The sequence below is a fragment of the Mixophyes fleayi genome, chromosome 1, assembly GCF_038048845.1.
Source record: "Mixophyes fleayi isolate aMixFle1 chromosome 1, aMixFle1.hap1, whole genome shotgun sequence".
Classification (NCBI taxonomy): domain Eukaryota; kingdom Metazoa; phylum Chordata; class Amphibia; order Anura; family Limnodynastidae; genus Mixophyes; species Mixophyes fleayi.
In genome coordinates this window covers 33645725-33662250 of record NC_134402.1, presented here as the reverse complement: position 1 = coordinate 33662250, position 16526 = coordinate 33645725, and the positions used below count along the sequence as shown (strand labels likewise).

The following is a 16526-nucleotide window of genomic DNA, read 5'->3' as shown; positions in this document are numbered from 1 at the left end:
TCGTATCTTCAGCAACGGGTTCTTATCTTCAAACTTTTAAATATCAAATGGACTAGACAAGGGTCCCCCCTATCCTACTTATATTTGCTCTGGCAATGGAGTCATTAGCAGAATAGATTAGATCTACAGATGCAATTATGGGCACTCAGATTGGAATCCTACAGCCTAAAATGTACCTCTTCGCAGATGACATTCTCTTATTTGTAACTGATCCTGAGACCTCATTGGCTGCCCTACATATTCCCTCAAACCTATCAAGCACTATAGATTTCTAAATCCAAACGCTGTTGAAACAATTCGATCCATTAACTTAATCATGGGCAGCTATGGAATGCTTCAGATGAATAGCAGCTGTAAAGACGATGCTCCTCCCAAACATCTTATACCTGTCCCGTTGTATCCTCTACACAGTTCCACAAAATCTAACCAATAAATAATATATGGTATCACTAAACTTTTATGAGGAGTGGTAATTCCTCAAGACTTTGCAGAGAGCATCTGATTAGATCCAAAGTAAAAGGAGGGCTAGTCGCTTAAAACTAAAAACTTATCAATATTCATGCTTATTAGACCAACTTAAGGACTGTCTTGCCCCCTCCCCTTAAAAGACGGGGCTTGATATTGACTTTTCTCATTAGACTTTATTTGGATCAATAATAAACACAGAGCAGTGAACAACCACTCTTCATCCTCATCATTTATTTATATAGCGCCAACATATTCCGTAGCGCTTTACAATCGGGGACAAACATAGTAAGCTAATAAACAAACTGGGTAAAACAGACAAAGAGGTGAGAAGGCCCCCCCTGCTCGCAAGCTTACAATCTATTGGACAATGGGAGTTTGACACATGAGGTTAAGTCTACATTTGCAGTCGGCCCATCCAGACTGCAAAGGTAAAAGTGACTCATAAGCTAAATGATCCTGTCACATAACGGGTGGTAATAGGGTAATGTAGTGAGGTTAAGAGGCTGGTTAAGGAATATTATAAGCTTGTCTGAAGAGGTGGGTTTTCAGAGAACACTTGAAAGCTTGTAGACTAGAGGAGAGTCTTATTGTGCGAGGGAGAGAATTCCATAGAGTGGATGCAGCCCGAAAAAAGTCCTGTAACCGGGAATGGGAGGTTGTAATGAGTGTGGATGAGAGACGCAGATCTTGTGCAGAACGGAGTTGCCGGGTTGGGAGATATTTTGAGACAAGAGAGGAGATGTATGTTGATGCAGCTTTGTTGATGGCCTTGTAGGTTAGTACAAGTATTTTATATTGGATTCAGTAGAAAACAGGCAACCAGTGTAGAGACGGACAGAGTGATTCAACAAAGGAATAACGATTTGCAAGGAAAATCAATCTTGCCGCAGCGTGCAAAATAGATTGTAGGGGTTTGAGTCTGTTTTGGGGAAGACCAGCAAGGAGGGAATTGCAATAGTCAATGCGGGAGATGATAAGTGCATGAATTAAGGTTTTTGCAGTGCCTTGTGTGAGACATGTGCGAATTCTGGCTTGTGGGGTGGGATTTATGGTCATGTTATCAACAGAGATAGAAATGTCAGGTATGCTCTTGTAGGTGGGTGGGAATATTATTAACTCTGTTTTAGAAAGATTAAGTTTGAGTTGGCGAGAGGACATCCAAGATGAAATGGCAGAAAGACAGTCAGTTACACAGGACAACACAGATGTCGAGAGATCAGGAAAGGATAGATAAATTTGGGTATCATCCGCATAGAGATGATACTGAAATCCAAAGGAACTTATTAGATTTCCAAGGGAAGCGGTGTAGATAGGGAACAGCAGAGGACCTAAAACTGAGCCTTGCGGTACTCCAACTGATAAAGGAAGCGGAGCAGAGGTGGCCCCAGAGAAATTAACAGTGAAAGAGCGATTAGAAAGGTAGGATGAGAACCTGGATAGAACAGTGTCTTGAAGTGCTAGGGATTGCAGCGTTTGTATGAGAAGAGAGTGGTCAACGGTGACTCTTACGCTAGGTACACATTATAGGAAAAATAAACGATCAGCAATTTACAAACGACAGTAAAAAAAAAATCCCTATGCCGATTCATGTGTACACAATGTACATGATTACCTTCAGATCTGTGCTCTTCATCTGTCATGACCATCGGCTGTCTGTCAGACCGACGCTCAGCAGGGTTCCGCCCCATGCTCTCAGCCTGCATTCCAAGGTATGTGTGCCTGCCCCCCCCACCTCATCAGTCGTTCCAATTCTGCAGAATGCATAAACACTGCAGAATTAGAACAACATTGTTCCATTACAGAATGAGATTTTCAAGTCAGTTTGAAAATCTCATTCAGTGTTTTCAGTGGCATTGGAATGATCATCGGTCAATGTTTCACTGTACACACTAAGGCGATATCAGGCCAAATGGTCGTTTATCGTCCAATTGACCCAATCATCAGCTAAAAACACTGTAATGTGTACCTAGCCTAAGGAGCATACTTGACTACTAGATGTATGGGATAAAATGACTGTCTACCCATGTCTCCCCTCCTCCTGCCGCTCAATACTAGCTTTCTCCAAATTAATACCAAATCTACATTTGATCATTTGGCATAATCACAACATCATCACAGCACCAGATCTTCATGAAAATAGCTCTCTAGTGTCCTTTGTTCATATACATTATTCCCACACAGGATTTTAATCAAAGAACACTCATTCGCTTACTTTGACCCTCCCCCCTATAGGTTTGATTCTCTCATCATCAAGCTCTAACAGTGGAGATTCCTCTTTGTACAAAGCCCTCCTATTGCCTACAGAAGAACACAAACTACCAAAGCAATTTAAATGGGAATCAGACTTACATCTTTCCCTGACAAATGAGGTGTCACGTTTGGAGTACGGAGGTAGCCACTGACCGGTATTGACGCAACTAGACTGAGAGGCGCGGAGTCTAAAGCACCCCGGTATTCACCAGGGAACTCTGCAAAGAGGTATGTGCTTGGCTGCGTGAGTTGTGCAGGTCGCGGTTCTCCCAGGTAGTCAACAGTGCAATGTGTACACAGGATGGCCAAGGCGAAGTATAAAGGGGAATCCAAAAGAATGGTCATTAAAGCCGAGGTCAGGAACTAGTGAACAAAAGGTACCAAATCACAAAGACAAAGGGGTAGTCAAGGAACAAGCCGAAGGTCAGGAACAATAGCAATAAAGAGGAACAGGGAGAAGGACTCTGGAGCCCTGCAGACTGCTGAACCAATACTCTGGCAATGTGCCAGTGGAAGTGGGATCCTTATATATCAGGAAATGGACCCTGATCGGAGGACAGGGATTTCGGTGGTCAGAGCACATCCAGGGGCGGACTGGCCATCTGGCACTCCTGGCAAATGCCAGAAGGGCCGATGGCTTGATGGGCCGCTCTGTCCACCCGAGCAGCAGCACCTCCTGGCAGCACTTTTTTTTCCCCCACCGGGCAGCACATACGTTACCATGCGAAGGGGGCACAAACCCCCCTATGTCAAGTCTAAGATCCTCTGAAGGGGGCAGTCGCTGACTGTGCAGTCGCTGATGGCTGGCCCCTCCTCCGGGACCAGACAGCTTCACACTCCCTGCGCTTCCAGTTTTTTTTTTTTAACTTCCGCGCGGCCGCGCGATGTGACATCATGACGTCACGCAGCCGTCCAGGAGCCGTCGGTCTGTTGAGCGCGCAGGGGTGTTGAGGTGAGTTGGTGTGTCCGGGGATAGTGTCAGGTACTGGGGGGAGGGGAGGGGGGGAATGAGTAAAAATAACTGCACTGGAGACTGTACGGGAGAAGTGATTTAAAATGTCTGCAGGGGGGGGGTGTGAGGGACAATGTCTGCAGGGGGCAGGGGATGGTGTGAGAGACAATGTCTGCAGGGGGGGTGTGAGGGACAATGTCTGCAGGGGCCAGGGGTGGTGTGAGGGACAATGTCTGCAGGGGGGGTGTGAGGGACAATGTCTGCATGGGGCAGGGGGGGTGTGAGGGACAATGTTTGCAGGGGGGGGTGTGAGGGACAATGTCTGCAGGGGGGTGTGAGGGACAATGTCTGCAGGGGGGGTGTGAGGGACAATGTCTGCAGGGGGGGTGTGAGGGACAATATCTGCAGGGGGGGTGTGAGGGACAATGTCTGCAGGGGGCAGGGGGTGGTGTAAGAGACAATGTCTGCAGGGGGGGTGTGAGGGATAATGTCTGCAGGGGGGGTGTGAGGGACAATGTCTGCAGGGGGCAGGGGGTAGTGTAAGAGACAATGTCTGCAGGGGGGGGGGTGTGAGGGACAATGTCTGCAGGGGGGTGTGAGGGACAATGTCTGCAGGGGGTGGTGTGAGGAACAATGTCTGCAGGGGGAATTGGGGGTGAAAATGTCTGCATGGAGGCAATGGCTGTAGGAGGGGAAAAATAAAAAATGGCCAATGTGTGTGGGTGGACAGTATATGACTATAATGTGTGTGGGTGGACAGTATATGACTGTAATGTGTGTGGATGTACAGTATATGACTATAATGTGTGTGGGGGTACAGTATATGACTGTAATGTATATGGGGGGACAGTATATGACTGTAATGTATATGGGGGGACAGTATATGACTGTAATGTATATGGGGGGACAGTATATGAATGTAATGTATGTGTGGGTGGACAGTATATGACTGTAATGTATATGGGGGGACAGTATATGAATGTAATGTATGTGTGGGTGGACAGTATATGACTGTAATGTGTGTGGGTGAACAGTATATGACTATAATGTGTGTGGGGGGACAGTATATGACTGTGCTGTATATGGGGGGACAGTATATGACTGTAATGTATGTGTGGGGGGACAGTATATGACTGTAATGTATGTGTGGGGGGACAGTATATGACTGTAATGTATGTGTGGGGGGACAGTATATGACTGTAATGTATATGTGGGGGACATTATATGACTGTAATGTGTGTGGGGGACAGTATATGACTGTAATGTGTGTGGGGGACAGTATATGACTATAATGTGTGCTATTAAGTGAATGTGGGGAAAATTAGGTATATTTATTAAATTAAATTATGAATTATTTAATGCCTGAGATGGTTGTGGGAAATGGTTATTTTTATTAAATATAAATGCTATTTAATTTCTTGCTGGGGTTGTTTGGAGGGAGGGAAAGCAGTTTATTTATTAAATGGGAATACTATTAATTTAATGTTGGGGCTGGTTGTAGGGAAATAGGTCTATTTATTAAATGTATATACTTTTTAATGTCAGGGCTAGTTGGAGGGAAATAGATGTATTTATCAAATGTGAATACTATCATTTTAATGTTGGGGCTGGAGTAAGGCCTAATTTTAAAACGTAGGTGTTATATTGATTTAACACCGCTGCTGGTTGGAGTTTTCTAAATTTCATGTAACCCTTTTTTTTCCTAAATAGGACCCCCAACATTCCAGGATCCAGACAAGCAGCAACTGATCTAAAGACACCAGCAGCCACAAGTGGTGACCATGACAAGACAGGTAGGAGAGACCAGGACATTCTGCCAACTGTCCTGAATTTGGTGGGTGAATGTCCCGCTTAGTCAGGATTTGGTCTGATTACAAGGACAGTTGGGAGGTATGTACTGCTTCACATTATACTGCTTGTGAAGGCAGAACTGTGTGCACCTAATAGTAGTGCTCACAGTATTGCCTGTGTATTTGTTGAAAATGTGTCTAATAACCATATTACATCATAGTAGCCCCCCTGTCTTAAGTGCCTAGGGCCCCCTGAGCCTAAATCCAGCTCTGGTTAGCAGGAGGGAGCGGATAGCTACTCCCAGTTCCTGGATAAGACACAGCCTGCAGAGCAAGCCGAGGAGCTCTAAGTCTCATGAGATTTATTAATCTTGTGAGACTAAGAGCTTCCCTGCTCACTCTACAGGAAGTTCCCACCCTGATGGATGTCAGCAGCATCAGAAGCATAGATAAGTACAGTGGACTGGGGGTGTTGTAATGTGTTTCTGGGGTGGGGGGTGGCATGATAGGGAGGGCCTCATAAATGTAATGTTTTATTATAATGTATGTATCAATGCCCCACGTTGACCATGCCCCCAACATAATGTGGGTATGCCCCCCAGCGGCACACAGTTTTGTCCTGCTCATCAACAGAGATGGGCCTGTATGCTTGAAATGCCAGGGCTGATTTTTAATCCCAGTCCGGCCCTGAGCACATCTGACCGCCGACTGAGCCATGGAGAGAACGTTCCGCTGCCTAGCGCGCGCTGCAGGGAAGCCAATAGCCGGAAGAAGCGAGCGAGAGGGCAGACAGGCGGCCGTTCCCTGGCACCCAGGAGTAGTGCGGGGACGACACCTGACATGAGGAATGAGACAACATTTACAAAATGTTTCTAAACAATGTATCAACCATTCTGAAATGTTAGTCAAAATCATACATAGATTATATCACACTCAAGACAAACTCCATAAGATCTGGCGCAACTGTTTCTAAATTCTGTTGGAGGGACTGTGATGAGGCTGAGACGCTTACACATATAATCTGGAGGTGTCCAAAGATACAGACTCTCTGGACAGAAGATATCAGGTCACTAAAATGAGACTCCGACCTCTCCCTTCTACTCCATAATTATCCCCTGTGTCTCCAGTCGCACAATAGACATGTTACAATCCATATCCTCATGGTAGGTAGAGCTCCTGGTAGCTAGAGCAACTCCCTCACGTCTATCTAAAATCATATTCAGAATCCAGAGAAGTTATGACATGGAAACTATTCGGCTCAAATACTCAACATCTGCATCCTCCTTCTGACCAAGTGGAGCCAATGGTATGTCTACTATTATGTAGGGATGTGCACCGGCCACTTTTGGTGTTTCGTGTTTTGTGTTTTGGATTCGGATTTGCTTGAGGTTTTGGGTTCGGATTTGTTTCGCAAAACACCTGACGAAAGGTTTTGGTTCAGATTTAAGGTTTTGGATTCAGATTTATTTTGAAAAAAACATAAAAAGTGCTAAAAACCAGTTTTGTGGTTTTTTTCTTCACTCCTACGCTATTATTAACCTCAATAACATTCAATAACAATCATTTACACTAATTTCCAGTCTATTCTGAACACCTCACAATATTGTTTTTAGGCCAAAAGGTTGCACCGAGGTAGCTTGAGCACATAATGCCAAAAAAAGAGGTACAAGATGGAATTGTTCTGGGGCCTCCCTCCCACCCCTCGCGAGATTCGACGCGAGACTTGGATGACAGAGCCTCGTTTTCATTTTTTTGCCCGCCGGAAATATCCGAACAGTGCTCGGATCCCGTTCGGATCCGCACTGTTCGGGTGGGCTCGGATTAGCGGAATCCAAGCCCGCTCATCTCTACTGTTATGCTCATTGTCCCTACCCCTTTCCCTCACATGACTATAGCAAGAATCAATGTACTGTACATCATTAATCTTATATGCACGCTTTTGTCTCCTCGATAACGTTAATGTAATGCTTAACTCTACATTGCAACCCCCTAATTATTATTCATCCCTTTGCTTTTGTCTGTTCCACTTTATTATTTGCTGTTATTTTAAATTAATTTGCAAAAATCTTCAAGAAAATGTACTGAGTACAAATTAAAAATAATACCATACGTCTCGCTTTGGCAGCACATATACTAAAATTGAAACGTTACAGAAAAGACTACGTGGCTCGTGCACAAGGAAAACATGTACATTCGTGAAGCGTTCCATATTTTTTGGTTATATATGGTGGAGATCTTCTGAAAGACATTAAGGCGTTATATGTTAATCCATCGACTAGATTGGCAATCAATGGCAATATGTCAGGGCTCGTTCAAATATGAAATGGATCTAGGCAAAGCTGTCCTTTATTAACCCTCATATTTGCATTAGTCATAGAACCGCTATCAGACCTCATCAAATGTTGGCGGTTTAGAGGTAGGCGATGAAACTTATAGACTATAATTATTTGCTGATAATTTAATGCTCACTTTAACCAAGCTCTCAACAGGGCTTGGTTATTCAGTAGGCAGACTAGGCTGCAGCTTAGGTTGCAGAACATTTTTTGGGGGGTGCAATATTTTTGGGGTGCAAAATTGTGACAGGGAGAGGTATAAACCGAAATTTTACAATAGATGGAATAGTTGTTCACCAAAGTAAAAAGAAAACATGAAAGAAAAATGTAAGGTTTCAATCTTGATCCATGGTAAAGGCTGAAGACATTGAGATATCCTCAGATGGGCGATCAAGGATAAGGATTAAGACAAAGAGAGACAAGTACGGCGATAGGCGCAGGTCCCACTGCCCCCGTTCTCCACTGTCACCCTCAGTTGCGCTTGTTCATGCCTCTGTTACGCTACACAGTCATGATCTTAATAAAAACAAAAAGAGTGACAAAGATGTGACCCATTTAAAAAGCCAAGAAGAGCTGATAGTCGAAAAACATGGAAACGTATACATTGGTGTGGAGTGGGGGGATGGGTGAAGGAAGACAAATTTTAAATGTTTAAAGAGTTAGTTTTTACCTTAGTCTATCTTGGAAGAGGGGGCATTTGTCTCGGGATATAAAGTAAATTACCCCATATCTGAAACTCTTCTTTTGTATATGCCAAATAATGATAAATACCTGCTATCACAAAACTATACTTTCAATTGGCAAACAAAAATTAAATATTTGGGAATTTAGGTGATGACCTCCTGTTCCTCGCAATATATGGAAATTTTGCCACTCTCTTGTCTGACATTCAAAAGATTCTCCATGTATGGGGAAGGTACATTGTATCCTGGTTGGTCCACAATTCTGCTGTAAAAATCCTACCCTGGATCTTATATATGTTTCAGACTATCCCTGTCCAAACTCAGACAAGTACAGACCCTTATTATCTTTTCTAGATCTATCTTGTTTTAATCCACTAAAAATGTAGGCTAACTACAATGGCATCCAATATCTTCATTCTGGGATAATCCTGATTTCCCACCAGGTTTCCCCCTTTTATGTAGTCATGCCTGGAGGACAACCAATGGGGACCTAATTTGATCTGCTACTTTATTGATGGAATAAGTTGGAGATCCTTGAAATCCCTATTGGAAAATATGTTATACCGCAATCCAATGTTTTCGAATATTCACTTTATCTAGATTGCAAGTGTTCAGGAACCTTAATCCATTTTAGCCAATGTGTTATTACAATCCTAACATGAAGAGTATGATCTCTATCCTTTAGCATTTACTCCGATCTGCTACTGCAGAACCTCAGTTGGGACACCAGCAGTGTCGGACTGGGGCATGAAGGGCCCACCGGGGAACTGCAATGCTAGGGGCCCACCAGAGGGGGTGTGGCCAGTCATCATAGAGGCGAGACTAGACGCTAGAGGGGGAGTGGTCAGCCCACGAAGGACAGCTAGCACCATAGTGTAGTATATAAAGAATGCAGTGTGTGTATAAAGAGTACACAGTCTGACCTGCCCCTTAGATTGGACAGAACAGTCACCATAAATCGGGATTGTCCCACTAGACCAGGCTTGGCTAACCTGTGGCACTCCAGGTGTTGTGAAACTACAAGCCCCAGCATGCTTTGCCAATATATAGCAGCTTATTGCTGGAAGGGTGTGCTGAGACTTGTAGTTTCACAACACCTGGAGTGCCACAGGTTAGCCAAGCCTGCACTAGACTCAGAATTTTTGACAGACTGTCCTACCTGTTGTTGTCACTTTTACCACCTGCAGCTGCTGGTTTCTTTAGTTGCTGCTTGTCTGGATCTTGGAATGTTGAGGGCCCTATTTGGGAAAAAATAATGGGTACATTTAGAAGATTCCAACCAGCCCTGGCATTAAATCAATAGGACCAACAATTAATACTTAGGCCTTTCTCCAGCCCCAACATTAAAGTTATAGTATTCCCATTTAATAAACCTATTTCCCTCCCCCCAGACAGCCCCTGCAATAAATCGCATTTATGTATAATACGTATAATAAATATACCTATTTCCCGCAACCGTCACTGCCATTAAATAATTCATATTCACATTTAATTAAAAGCCCCCAAACCACCCCATCTTAAATTAAATTGCCCCACCTTCACCCTACAAAGAAAATAGCACCCATTATTTAGCTACCACCTACCACACACACTTTACATTGCCACAAGCCCACTGTGCCATCACACACACATTACTGTGCCCCTTAATCACCATGCTGGGCCTCCTTATGATCAGACTGCGCCCTCCATGCTGTTTTTGCCCCCCCTTCATCACCCTGTGTCATGCTGCTTTTGTTTCCCCCTTCTCCTGGCCCCCCTTAACTCTGCCATCATGCTCCCCCTTCACTCTGCCTTCATGCTCCCCCTCCACTCTGCCTTCATGCTCCCCCTCCACTCTGCCTTCATGCTCCCCCTCCACTCTGCCTTCATGCTCCCCCTCCACTCTGCCTTCATGCTCCCCCTCCACTCTGCCATCATGCTCCCCCTCCACTCTGCCATCATGCTCCCCCTCCACTCTGCCATCATGCTCCCCCTTCACTCTGCCATCATGCTCCCCCTTCATGCTCCCCCTTCACGCTCCCCCTCCACTCTGCCATCATGCTCCCCCTTCACTCTGCCTTCATGCTCTCCCATCATGCTCCCCCTTCATGCTCTGCCATCATGCTCCCCCTCCACTCTGCCATCATGCTCCCCCTTCACTCTGCCATCATGCTCTCCCATCATGCTCCCCCTTCATGCTCCCCCTTCACGCTCCCCCTCCACTCTGCCATCATGCTCCCCCTTCACTCTGCCTTCATGCTCTCCCATCATGCTCCCCCTTCATGCTCTGCCATCATGCTCCCCCTCCACTCTGCCATCATGCTCCCCCTTCACTCTGCCATCATGCTCTCCCATCATGCTCCCCCTTCATGCTCTGCCATCATGCTCCCCCTCCACTCTGCCTTCATGCTCTGCCTTCATGCTCCCCCTCCACTCTGCCATCATACTCTGCCTTCATGCTCCCCCTTCATGCTCCCCCTTCATGCTACCCCTCCACTCTGTCTTCATGCTCTGCCTTCATGCTCCCCCTTCATTCTGCCTTCATACTCTGCCATCATGCTCCCCCTCCACTCTGCCTTCATGCTCCCCCTTCATGCTCTGCCATCATGCTCCCCCTTCATGCTCCCCCTTCACGCTCTGCCTTCATGCTCTGCCTTCATGCTCTCTTCTTTCTTCCATTCCCTCACTTACCTTTTCTATCTGATTCTTTATTCTCTTCTGTCTTCTGTCTTCTGTCTGCGGCGCTCCTCACTGAATGTCGGGCGTGATGACGTCACGCCCGGCATTCAGTGCGCACGGAGCCAGCGCCGCAGACACGCAAGGTTTTTTTTGTTTTTTTTGTCTTCAGTTACTCGCTCCCCCACCAACGAAGAGGGGAGCGATCAGGGTCGGGGCCTACCGGGGGATAGATCGGTCCCCCGGCGGGCCAGTCCGACCCTGGACACCAGCTTGAATGGGAAAGGGACCTGTGACCTCCGATTGATAAAGACATGGGGAACAGAGGTTTCCAGTGCCCCTATTTCCACTCTGATGAAAGAAAACTTACACAAATTATATACAAGATAGTATGTTGCCCCACAAGGCTACAGAAGATTTTTCCAGCTACTTCCCCATTATGGTGGCATGGCTGTGGGCATAGAGAAGACTTTATTCACACTGGTGGCATTGTCCCATGATCTTAATATTTTGATGTGATATTCTTACAATGCTTGAACAGATATTGATAGTGGCTGGCTGGTATATTTTTAAAATGACATACTGACAATGTTTGTTTTTTTTAATCTTATTATTGTCTTGTTATTATTGTATTATTGTTATTGAACATTTTGTTGTATTTATTTATTCTGTTTGTACAAATTATCATTTCAAAACAAAAAAGGTTAAACAAAGATAAATAAATACCATATCACTTCTATGGGCCTTGTCTTAAAACTTAAATAAAGTAGACATACAGTTCTTAATATTCCTATATTAAATAGAGCTCGGCATACATTTTTGGATAATTTATTTGGTTGTTTTAGGATGTTGGAAAAGTGTATTTTATGTGACTGTTTCTGTTTTGCCCTATGTTATGCCCATAAAGTAAAGATAAAGGTATTCCAGGATGCTAAGGAATACTGTAAATCCCAGCGTGGAAGGGCATGGGGGTGGGGTGGTCCAGTTCAAATATGTCATTATTATTATTATCACCATTTTATTTATATAGCGCCACTAATTCCGGAGCGCTGTACAGAGAACTCACTCACATCAGTCCCTGCCCCATTGGGGCTTACAGTCTAAATTCCCTAACACACACACACACACACACACACAGACAGACTAGGGTCAATTTGTTAGCAGCCAATTAACCTACCATGTTTTTGGAGTGTGGGAGGAAACCGGAGCACCCGGAGGAAACCCACACAAACACGGTGAGAACATACAAACTCCTCACAGATAAGGCCATGGTTGGTAATTGAACTCATGACCCCAGTGCTGTGAGGCAGAAGTCCTAACCACTGAGCCACCGTGATGCCCCACTGTGATAGATTACACTGAAAGTAATTTTATATTAACCATATCTATGGTGGTTATTGCTTTGCAGAGAGGGACCTACCAGTTGTAGCTATTCTACCATTTTGTGTTTACCATATCCACTGAGGCTTCTAAGAAACAAATAGCAATATTAGAGATATGTCTCTTGGCCCTGTAGCTGAGAAATTGGGATTATACGCTGATAATGTAATATTATTTCTAGGAGACTCTTGTTAATGAACCCAAAGCAGCACTACAAACAATAAGGTTATTTGGAACCTTTTTAGGACTATATCTCAACTGGCAAAAACTTGCGCTATGTACATCAGACGTCCCTCAAGGCCTGAATAATACCTTTTGGAATCGGCAATGGAATCTAAACATCTGAGCATTGTGATATCCAAGTTCCCTTCTCAAATTCTTATTGTGATATCTAACTTTCCTTTCCAATATCTGAACATTAATGCATATCCTTATTGAACCTAGAAAAGAAAACATTTCAGGCTTGGAGGAGTCTTCATCTATCAGTGGTGTGAAGAGGGACCATAATTAAAATAATATTACTATCTAAGACAATATATTATTGAGTATTTAGTAGCTAAAATTGAAAGGATTTTTTCCTTCTTCACAGAATTAAATTGCTTAATGCCACCTTTTGTGTGAGGGTCTAGTAGACCCAAGCTGAAATGAACTGCTCAACACTCTGAAACATATACAGGCTTAGCTCTGCCAGACTTCTATATTTATTATACAGCTGCCCTGCTTACATACATCAGAGCAGGGATGCACCACTGCAACCATTATAAGCACTTTTGACCCTATATGCTGCATTACATTAACCTGTCTTAATGGGGGGTATTCAATTGTCAGAAAGTTTTCTTTTAAGCCTGCAGCGTTAAAAAAAAAAAAAAAAAAAATCTCCCGCGGGATTTTTAACTGCAATAGCGACCGTTTTTAGTTACCGCAGTGCGAAAAATTGTGCAATTCAATTGAAAAAGAGGGAACGCTGCCCTTGCGCGTTAATCATTGTGTTTGCGAGTTTTTAGGGGAGTTTTAACGTGGTCATGTATTACACAAAAAGAAGGATTTGCATACATTTTCATACATTAGATTGCATTGCACATTGATAATATCTACATTACAGTACTTTCTTTAGCATATTTTTTTATTGAACTATTTTTTTTAACATAGAATCATCTACACCATGTCAAAACACATTACTACATTCATATTTGTACCAAAAACCTACATAAATATAATTAATTAGTGATTTTATTTATTTTTAATTTCATTATTTTTTCACAAGAAAATCAACTTTTACATGTTAGGCATTAGTGATAAACATAATTTAACTTCTTTTTCACACTATTACATGATTTAAAATAGTTTTCAGAGGTTTTTTATTTTTATCACACCCAAGAGAGGTGCGAGATAAAACAGCATATTTATTTGCCTTTTTAACGCGCCGCGTTAAAAAACAATTGAATAGCTTTTAACGCGGCTGCCTCTCGCACACCCTATACTTTCAATAGACCTTCTACTGGACCGCAAGAGGACTGTTTCATGAGAAAAACCGTAGCGTTAAATATGGAATTGAATCGCGGGTAAAGTTAACCCGCTCGTAAATGATGAAAAACAGCGTTAAAATGACTTAACGGGGGCTAAAAAAACAACAACTTGCTAACAATTGAATACTCCCCTATGTGTAGCTGCGCCTACTCTTTTTTGTAATGATTCAATAACAGTACTTCATAAACTAACAGTACAAAGGAGAATATAGAGAGACGACAGTCTACCTTTGATATCCCACTAGAGGAACCCTAGAGGTATACAATTTATTGCCAAAGCATTATAAAGAGGTACCTAAAACTTTTATTGTTCAACAAAGACACCTAATCCCAGTGCGGTGACACAAAGCACAAATCAAAAATACTAAGCGCTACAGACATGGATTATGGACCTGTTGATAATTTTGGAATCCTGGTACACCTTTACTTGAGAGATGAAATTCAAAGATATTATATCTCAATGTTTAATTACTTAAAATAAACTTTAGAACATTTAATTTTATCATGTTTTCTGGTGGGTAAACAGCAGGTGGGGTACAATATAGCCCCCTTTATCAAATAATTTCTTCACTGTGATGTATGTAGTTTTGAAGATGTGCATCCGTAACGATCCCGAACACTCTGTAATATCACAGATATTTCCTATCACTCCACAGTGAGAGAAATGATGTACGGGTACCGTAATACCTGGAACTGAGCACAGACGGGCATCGTGGTAAACTGAATATCACCCATAGATGGGCATCGTGATAAACTGAATACCACCCATAGGGGGGTTCAATTGATGGCAAGGTGATACCTGACATCACCTCAAAGTCCAGCTGTACATATTGCCGGCTAATACAGTACAGACATCTGTTCTTATTTTCCCTTGCATCTCTATGGAAAGCGAGGGAATCTGAGAGAAGATTTTAGGAAAATTTCAGCCGCGATGTGTCTCCGTGGACTGTTCTGGAGACATCATGTTACCTCGCGTCTAACTGAATCCTCCCATAGTGTAAGTTCTTGCAATAATAACCCCCTGCCTGGGCTCACCATATGTGTCCCCCCTTTGAATAGCACTAGCTATTCAAAATTGAATAAATAAAATTAATTCAATGTTTTTTCCTTTAATAAGAAAAATAACAAGACTTTTAAATCTTCGGGGCAGATTCAATTAGCTGCAAGGTGCCTTGATGTCCCGTTGCGCACTTTGCTGGCTAATACAGTATTCAAATCTCCACTTATTTTCCCTCACATGTCTTTGGGAATATCTATGCAGCGATGTGTCTCCAAGGACTATTCCGGAGATACGGCTTGCAGCCAACTGAATACCACCCTTAGACTGATCATCAGTGGCGGAAATAGCACCACTACAGGAGGAGTGGCTGGAGGTGAGGCGGCCTGGGAATTCTTGTACAACTGAGCACAGCCTGAGGTGAACAGGGACAGGCTGGGCTGGGCGGAATCTGCCCCCCTGGGCCGGTCCCATATTAGGCTACCTTGGCGTGGGTCGCTGGGCCACCTGCATTTTTTCCATTAAAATAGGCTACTGAGTCGAGTCTTGCCCCCCGGGCTAAAATCTGCTAGCTCTCCCGATTCTAAGCTGCCCTCCTCATGACTATATTCTGGATTTCTGAGCATGCACAGGGTCAGTGCAGTGAACGCAAGACATGCTGCTGCCCCTGCTCGGAGAAGCAGCACCTGGGGAGGGTAAACTGACATCACCATGTTCCATACTGACATTTCCATAGGTAAACCGAGGGCGGTGTTTCCTAGTGTCAGGAAACCCCCCTCCAAGCCTGGGGCACTGTATAATTGAGGTGGCTGGACCCTGCACCAGCTTCACATGGCTCTACTTGAAAAGGGAAAGCTGTGTTCACCTAACAGTAGTGCACGCAGCCAGAGCCGGATTTAGACCTCATGGGGCCCTAGGCAAGATACTGGTTTGGGGCCCCCTCCCTGAAAAAATCCATAGCACTATAGTTTTTCAGCATAACATATGAGGGCCCTCTGGGGACTGCTGGGCCCTAGGCAATTGCCTAGGTTGCCTAGTGGTAAATCCGGCCCTGCACGCAGCATTGCCCACGTATATTATAGGGATAGGAAGAGTTGGAGAGCAGCCAAGCACTGTCTGATATTATAGCCATGCATGCTGGTCATGCCCAGTGATAGCGTGATGTGGAAACCTCCCTCTACAAATCCTGCGTTTGCCCCTAATTTCAGTGACTGCATCGGGATGGGGGCATGGTCACATCACAATAGGGGCATAGACAACCCCCCAAAGGGCTGCCTATCACTGTAAGCACTAGGCTGCACATTAGATATCCCCCAACAGGGCAGCACCTGGTGCCCTGTGCCTATTCAACGTTAGATACCTCCTAGATTTCCCACCTGCGGAACAAAAATGTCCCAGGTCGGGAAATGGCCCTAAAATCAGAACAGTTGGGAGGTAGGAGGTCTTTCCCCAAAATTTAGTTATAGCGCAATACCATACTTACCAACTTTAT

The 16526-nt window shown here is 44.1% G+C and overlaps 1 protein-coding gene and 1 non-coding gene across 2 annotated transcripts in view; both read left to right on the top strand.

Moving 5' to 3' along the window:
• Positions 1–16526, top strand: part of LOC142104162 (piRNA biogenesis protein EXD1-like) — a 100521-nt gene that overhangs the window by 24150 nt on the left and 59845 nt on the right. The window lies entirely within an intron of this gene.
• Positions 7574–7675, top strand: LOC142137206 (U6 spliceosomal RNA). The gene has a single exon (XR_012687850.1). It is a non-coding gene; the product is annotated as a U6 spliceosomal RNA (small nuclear RNA).